Source organism: Lucilia cuprina, chromosome 6 (genome assembly GCF_022045245.1).
Source record: "Lucilia cuprina isolate Lc7/37 chromosome 6, ASM2204524v1, whole genome shotgun sequence".
In the NCBI taxonomy this organism is placed as follows: domain Eukaryota; kingdom Metazoa; phylum Arthropoda; class Insecta; order Diptera; family Calliphoridae; genus Lucilia; species Lucilia cuprina.
Genome location: NC_060954.1, coordinates 50625901 through 50634548, shown reverse-complemented (window position 1 = coordinate 50634548; position 8648 = coordinate 50625901). Strand labels below are relative to the sequence as shown.

The 8648-nt window shown below is 27.5% G+C and overlaps 1 long non-coding RNA gene across 3 annotated transcripts in view; it reads right to left on the bottom strand.

Annotated features, from left to right (window-relative positions):
• Positions 1 to 7928, bottom strand: part of LOC124420795 — a 10009-nt gene extending 2081 nt beyond the window's left edge. Inside the window, exon 1 of one of the 3 annotated variants that reach the window (XR_006941378.1) lies at positions 7538 to 7928. This is a non-coding gene — a long non-coding RNA (uncharacterized LOC124420795). The remainder of the gene's footprint in view (positions 1 to 7537) is intronic. The other 2 variants (XR_006941379.1, XR_006941380.1) reach the window with 2 other exon arrangements.
• Between the last annotated feature and the right edge of the window lie 720 nt (positions 7929 to 8648).

Genomic DNA, 8648 nt, shown 5'->3' with positions numbered 1-8648 from the left:
TAGACTATAGACTAGACTAGACTATAGACTAGACTAGACTATAGACTAGACTATAGACTAGACTATAGACTAGACTAGACTATAGACTAGACTATAGACTAGACTATAAACTAGACTATAGACTAGACTATAGTCTAGTCTATAGACAAGATAATAGACTATAGACTGCTTATGGACTTTCATTAATCTCGAAAATCTGACACATAATTCTCTTTGGTCGGAAAATTCTATACCAAAAACAATCACACCCTAATGCTTATCAATAATAACTAATAGTTAAATACATTTCAAAAGCTATCGATATATTTACTTAGAAAAATTATATGTAAAAAGCCACAAAATCAGAAATTTAAGACTGCACTCAAGCTGAGCTAAAAACACGAGAAAATGCATTTAATTAATCATATAGAATTGTAATTTCAAAATGTACAACAAATTACTAAATTGAAATAAACTTTTATATCATGGGAACGTCTTTAAACTTTCCATATTCTAGTAAACTGAGAATGATTTGCACTTTTACTTTAAACAAGAAAACAATAATGGAAATAACTAAACAATTTTAAAGGAAAAATAATTGTGTTGAAAACTAATTTACTTTTTTTTTTTTTTTGCTTTATAGAAGTAATCATATTGTTAAGAATTCTTTAAATTTAAAGCCAGAATAACAAAATCAAACTAAAATAACAACAAAATAATTGCCGCATGAGTGAGTTGTAGTTGTATGGATGTGCATGAAGTGCTAAAGAAAAACAAAAGACTTAAGTAAGAAACTTGTTTTATGTATAGAATAAAAAAACAAAAACAACAACTTTACTTCAGTATTCAGTATTATGTAGGTTGCAAACATTAACAAAACTATAGTAAAAATATTGTTTTATTATTATTTTAAGTATTTTTTTTTTTTTTGAATGAATTTGAAGTTTTATTTATAGTTTACTATAAATCTCAGTTAAAATTTTAAGATTTTAATGATTTAATTACATACTTACAAAATATAAAATATTCTTGGAATAAACATTTAACTATAGAAATATTTTATGAATGATTTGCTGTTTTCATTTAAGAGTTTAAGTTGTGGGTGTAATATTTACAAGTTTCTATTTATTTATCTTGCTTTTGACTGTCAGTGTCTTTCGTTTTGTTTCATAAGTAGGTGTGAATTTTAGTAACAATATTGCTTTTTGTTTTATGTATATTAATTTACTTTTTTATATTCTTTTAGATTTTGGCAAAAATTCAAAAATCAAGTTTTGCCAAAAGAAATCTTCACCCACCTTGTTTAGTTTCACAATTATGAGATCAAAATTTTATTAAAAGTTGTATGTGTCAGTTTGCAAGTGTTGTTGTGTACGAAATAGTTTATAGCAATAAAATATGAAACATTTAGTTATTAATTTATATAATAATATTAACTAAAAACCATTTAGAATGACAGCCGAGATGAATGTGTGATTGTGGGGTAATTTAATAGGCAATTAATTATGAATTTCCCTTTTTGGGGAAGTGCTAAAATTTGGTTTTTAAAAGCAATTAGTGCAATGAACTGAAATAATATAAAGGTCAGCTAGAATTACGTAAAAATGCATAAGACATATCTATAGGGTGCTCTTGTGTACAGTATATAGTCTAGTTAATAGTCTTGTTTATAGTTTAGTATGTATTTTAGTCTGAAATCTAGTTTATAGTCCAGTCTATAACCTAGTCTAAAGTCTAGTCTTTAGTCTAGTCTATTGTCTAGTGTATAGTCTTGTCTTTAGTCTAGTCCATAGTCTATCCCATAGTCTACTCTAAAGTCCAGTCCATTGTTTATAGTCTACTCTACAGTCTTGTCTATAGTCTAGTCAAGAGTATAGTCTATAGCCTAGCCAATTGTATAATTTAGTCTCTAGTCTAAATTATACAATCTAGTCTAGGCTATAGTCTAGTCTATCATCTAGTCTATCATCTAGTCTATAATCTAGTCTATACTCTAGACTAGACTATAGTATAACCTATAGTATAAGTTCATGAACTAGTCTTTATTCTAGTCTATAGTCAATCTATAGTTTAGTTTATAGTCTCGTATATGGTCTAGTCTATAGTCAGTATATAGTCTAGTCTAATATCTAGTCTATAGTCTATCTATAGTTTAGTTTATAGTCTCGTCTATGGTCTAGTCTATAGTCAGTACATAGTCTAATCTAATATCTAGTCTATAGTTTAGTCTATAGTCTAGTCTATAGTATAGTCTATAGTATAGTCTATAGTCTAGTCTATAGTCTAGTCTATAGTCTAGTCTATAGTATGGTCAATAGTCTAGTCTATAGTCTAGTCTATAGTCTAGTCTATAGTCTAGTCTATAGTCTAGTCTATAGTCTAGTCTATAGTCTAGTCTATAGTCTAGTCTATAGTCTAGTCTATAGTCTAGTCTATAGTCTAGTCTATAGTCTAGTCTATAGTCTAGTCTATAGTCTAGTCTATAGTCTAGTCTATAGTCTAGTCTATAGTCTAGTCTATAGTCTAGCCTATAGTCTAGTCTATAGTCCAGTCTATATTCTAGTCTATAGTCTAGTCTATAGTCTAGTCTATAGTCTAGTCTATAGTCTAGTCTATAGTCTAGCCTATAGTCTAGTCTTTAGTCTAGTCTATAAAATCATGCAAAATATGACAAAAAGCTACATGGATATAAGTAAAATTAACTTAAACATGTTTTAGCATAAACAAACAATTTAATAAAAGTTAATAAAAAACAGAAAAAAAATATTTAAATTATTTGTCATACTACAGCGCAGTTTAAAAAATACTTAAAATTATTTGTTAAATAAATTGAACAGAACAAATTTGAAAGACATAAAATATTACTGAAGATAAATACTGAAATCATAAATTACGTAAAGCACTTTAGAAAAAAATCTAAATGACAATTACACTGCAGCAGTTTTTTGTTTTTTTTTTTGTAAACAAATATCAACGCAATACAAATAAACGAATATAAAATATGAAAAATTCATTAAGTAAAAAATCACTTTAAAACACTAACACAACTACTCCCTGCTAAACTCTTCCCCTTAGAAAACTAAACCAATATTTAAACAAAATTAATTGTCGTCTATAAAAATTTAAAATGATTTTTTTTCGCTTTGTCTCTACAATACAATTTGACAGCATTTATTCAAAACGAATTTGTAATTTGGGATTAAAAATAAAAACAAAACGAAGCTATAAATACAAAACATTTCATTACCTGCCAAACCGCATTTGTTTACATTTTGAATATTTTATATAAATATTTATTTTTTTTTTTTTCAAATGATGTCTTTTTGTTTTATGATCTCATTAAAAATAATAGTTGAAAAAAATATATATACACAAAAAACAAGACAACAACACATTGCAAATAACTATAAAAATTATAAAAATAAATAATATATAAACTGATTTAATTGTTTAATAATTTAGGACTTTGTTAATAATTTTATTTATTACTATTAGTTGTTGCTGTTGTAAATTTTTAATGCATTTGTCATTGACAATGAACTTTGCTTTATAATTTAAAATTTATTTGTGTTTTTTGTAAAATTGTTGCCATAAAAGTCAGTTGTTTTATATTAGGGGTAACAGAGGGGAGGGAGTTTTGTAGAATTATTCAACAACACGAATGCTCTATAGTAACTATAATTACTTAGATAATTTTATTTTATTTGTAGCAAAATGCATTAATGTCAAATGTACAATTGAAATACCCGACTATATACATACATACATACATACATACATACATACATACATACATACATACATACATACATACATACATACATACATACATACATACATACATACATACATACATACATACATACATAAATACATACATACATACATACATACATACATACATACATACATACATACATACATACATACATACATACATACATACATACATATGGGGAATTTCGTGTCAAGTAACCCAACTTTAAAAATCGAGGTCTTCCGATTTGGTTGAAATTTGCGCCAAGGATAGTACTTTTGGGGTAGTAAGTCAGACTCTAACTCTATCTGTCAAGAACTGCCGAACTCAGAGGGGTTGAAAAGTTAGAGATTTTGGTCCTACAAGGTTTTATTCAAATAAATGTAACATTTCACCTATTGGTCCTAGAGAAAATTGTTCAAAGGAGTTCAAAAAGCTACTTCTTCATTCTTTGCAAAAAGCTTTTTTTTTTTAAATTAAAAAAAAAATAATATCTTTTTTCTAAATTTCATTCAAAATTAGACCTTTTTACTTAAAAAAATCTCATACAATTTCCTTGAAGGACTTTATAGTCCTTGAAGGACTTTATAGACTCTCAATTTTACCCAATTTTTTCAAAACGGAAATTTTTATTGTAGTATTTTTTTACTTAAAAGAAAGCTTAGACCATTTCCTATAAGAGCTTTGATGTCACTTCAAAAGTACCAAATATTTTGACTTATTTTTGATAAAAAAAGATCCTTTTTTGGGTCCTTAAGGTTCTATCCTAAAAAATTTTGGTAGAGCAACTTACATCTATTTCAAAGTTATTTTTATAGATTTTAATCGTTTCATTAGTCTTTATAAGTGAATGTTAACCTTCAAGTCATTTTCTGAAGAAGAGTTTGTATGAGAGCTAGGGTTAAATGAGGCCCGATCATTAATAAAATCGGTAGTGTCGTTTAGAGTTCTTGTCCTTGAACTAAAAAAAGAGTATGTGCCAAATTTCATTAAAATACCTTGAAAATTGCGACATGTAGCGTGCGCACAAAGTCTACATGGACACACAGACAGACGGAAGGACGGACATAGCTAAATCGACTCAGAAAGTGATTCTTAGCCGGTTGGTATTTTTAAAGGTGGGTCTAGGACCAATATTTTTAGGTGTTACAATCATTAGCACAAGCGCGTATAGTAGTGTAGGGTATAAAAAGTACCAGAACACTTCCCTTTTTGTTAAAGGTTAATGTATCAAAAACGTCTGTGTTTACATTTTATGAGGACCGTTTTTATTTCATTTCATATATTTCGATTCTAAAATATAGAAAATTAAACAGGAAAGACTGTATAGAAGGACATGGCCAACCATATAACAGCCAAGATTAGTGATAGTGTTAAAAATCATATTCAGAAGAGATACAATAACATTAAATATATTTATGAGCTCAGAAACCGTATTTGAGGGAAAACGTTTATATGGAGGGCTAATAAAAAGTAGTGTTACCAATTTTTTGGAATATTAACCTTTAATTTTTTTCTCAAAGATTGATAAGCGTAAGCTGTGTACATCATATAAAGGTAAATATCAGATTATCATGTATAAGTATGTACTCTCAAGATCTTCAAAATCTATGGCGGCTTTCTATTTAATCAAACCTAGCATGTAGTTTGGAATAGTTATTGAGTGACAAGCATGAGATACGTCTTTAAATCGAATACTTCTTGAACAGGTTGTGAGATCTAACTTAAGCTCTAGGATCAATTCTTACCGATAATTCTCCAAGCTAAGCAACTGCTAGAATTGTTAGCATCCATCAATCCTATGTGACCATTCTTAAGCAGAATTTTGCGTTTTCTTATCTCTTCAAAGTGTTTTCCTCAACAAACTGTCTATTGTCTGCATGTCTATACTAACAGATCTAACAATCTAATAATTAATGATAGTCACATGATAATAATTGTACTATAACAAGCTCCCTGTGGTCAAGAATAGGTCTTTAGGTATCAGTAAGTTTTTTAGTATGAATAGTCACTGGTCAGTGTTATTATGGAAATCGTACATGACACACTGTCTACACAACAAGTTCTTTAGAATTTCTCTTCATAAAGTCATGGAGACTTTAGCTCATATTATTACGTTATTAGTCAGTTCTTAACATATTAATTATTCGAATCTCTCTGATCTATATAATGTTTGTTTAAAATAATTGAACACCTTCTTATTTCTATGAAATAGTCTTAATATTCTTTGAGCTCCTTTAGTCTTAAGTTGCCTTTATTTGTCTAGTTTTGTTATTTTAATTTTACATTAATAACAAACTGTTCTCATTGACAAAAGTTAAGGTTTTGGTAACAATAGAGCCACGGAACCCATACTTCGTAATATATTTAATTCCTAAAGTCCACTGTAAATAAATCATGTAATATTATTTTGGTGATAAAAGTTCTAATATCCGTCACACCTTTCAAATAACCCCTTTTTAAAAAAATCGATGTAGGGTATTCTATAGTCGTCTTGTATTTATTAATAGGTCAATTAATAATTTAATTATAAAATATAATCTTAAAAAAACTAATCTAAAATAATGAATACGATCTTTAAAGATAAAAGTTAATACTTTTCATAATACATTAAATGAGTATGTGTCTTAAGTCTTTCGTTTTCCAAACCATTAAGTCATTTTAAACTCATGTGAGTATGTTAAACTTTAAATGTTTCATCAAAGCTTTCTAATGCATTTAGGTGTATATGCCTCACAGCAAAAAAAGGGTAAACACAACAAAAGAATGGAACAAAGACGTTAATTATTTAAACTACACCAAATCATTGATATCGGTGAAACAAAAAGAATCTAGAACATCAGCTATAAGCTAAATAAAAACAAAAACGAACAAAAAAAAACTTAAAACTGTAGTAAATGAAAACTGTAACAACAACCACAACTAAAACCGCTATGAACTTTAAACATTCTTTATGATAAATTTAAAACAAAAGAACAACAACAAAGCATTTGTTTACAATATAATTAAAAAATAATTAAAAATTTTTGTTTGGTACCATTTTTCTTCTAAAAGTTTAAGTTGGAGCAGTAGTTTAGAAAATTGCATAATGAGAAAGAATAAGAGAATAAGTTCTCTTAGTTGTAATTTATGAGTGGAGTTTTTAGTACAAAATATTTATATATGTATATTCATATGTATGTGTGCTTTTAAAGAGTCTCCTAATTTCAGTGACCTTGATAGTTTTTCCTTTACTTTTAAGATGTTGCTGTTTTAATAAATAAAGGCCTGACTAGACTATATACTAAATCATATACAAGGCTATAGACTAGACTATAGACTAGACTATAGACTAGACTATAGACTAGACTATAGACTAGACTATAGACTAGACTATAGACTAGACTATAGACTAGACTATAGACTAGACTATAGACTAGACTATAGACTAGACTATAGACTAGACTATAGACTAGACTATAGACTAGACTATAGACTAGACTATAGACTAGACTATAGACTAGACTATAGACTAAGCTAGACTAGACTAGACTATAGACTAGACTAGACTAGACTATAGACTAGACTAGACTATAGACTAGACTATAGAGTAGACAATAGACTAGACTATAGACTAGACTTGACTATAGACTAGACAACTGCAGATTTATTTTAATGAACAGTATACGAGATCTTGAATTATTTTAAAAATAAATTCTTTGAGTATGCTGTGTAGGGTATCATATTGACGAACTTAACTTTATCTAATCTTTCTAGTTTATTTATATTTGCGTTAAAATAAAATATATAGCAAAAACCAACCTACAATGAGCTGAGAATTCGTTTAAAACGCAATTACATTTTGTTGATTTTATTTTTATTTTCATTTAACATTTTTCTGTTAAGCTTTCTTCACTCTCTGCTAAAATATTTTGCACTAAATTTTGTAATGAAATTGAAACTTGTTAAATTATTTATTTTTAGTATTTGGAACATAATAATTTTCTTTTTTTAATATTTTTGAAGTTAATATTAGGTAGTATTTGTAACTAATAATTTAATGCAAATTTTTTTCATACTTTTTATTTTGTTAAAAAGTTTTTTTTCACTTGTCTCTCTTTTTTTCCCAATATTACACTTAAATTTCGCTTGAATACGTCTTAACTGGTTTAGTTACATTCGTTAACTGAAAACCACTATTGTTAACAATTCATCTCTGTGTACTGTATTTTCAACTATAAAGCTTTTTTTACAAGCTCAGCTTTTGTATTAGTTAACTCTAAGTAAACAATCTCATGATGTCATTCTGGGACCTTAAAGTTGTTTTATCTGTGGCTTTTGTTGCAGTTGTTCTGTTGCCGTCTCTTTCAATTGTTATGTACTTTTGACAAGAGTTTGGGAGTAATTTGGTTTTTAAGTTTTTGTTTTAGTTATTTTTATCATCTGTTTTGTATTCTGTTTTATTTAATTTGTTTTGATATTCTCTTTTTTATATTTCCTTTTTACTTCATGCTGGTGTAAAGTTTGTATGATTTGTTTATTTCTTTAGTTTCGGCAAGTGTTTGTTTAAGAGATCGCTTCCTAATTTGTTGCTGATGTACTAATGTAAATATGGGGCTTTATATGATTTTTGTGAAATTTATAATGATTGAATTTAAATTTGTTAATATAACAATAAGTAAGAGTGTTCGACTATGCTGATTCCTATATACTCACTATTAAACCGTATGCATTAAATAGAATGCTCTTCTAAGTATAAACATTAACTCCCTTTTTAATAAATACTTAATAAAGTTATCCATGGTTTATTGTAGGAATTTTGTATGGGAAATGTGTGCAATAAACCTTAAATATGCCATTAATATCTTTATGAATACGGGGGTAATACTTTAGTGTATCGAATTTCGTGGTAATAATTACATTTTAAGCCAAT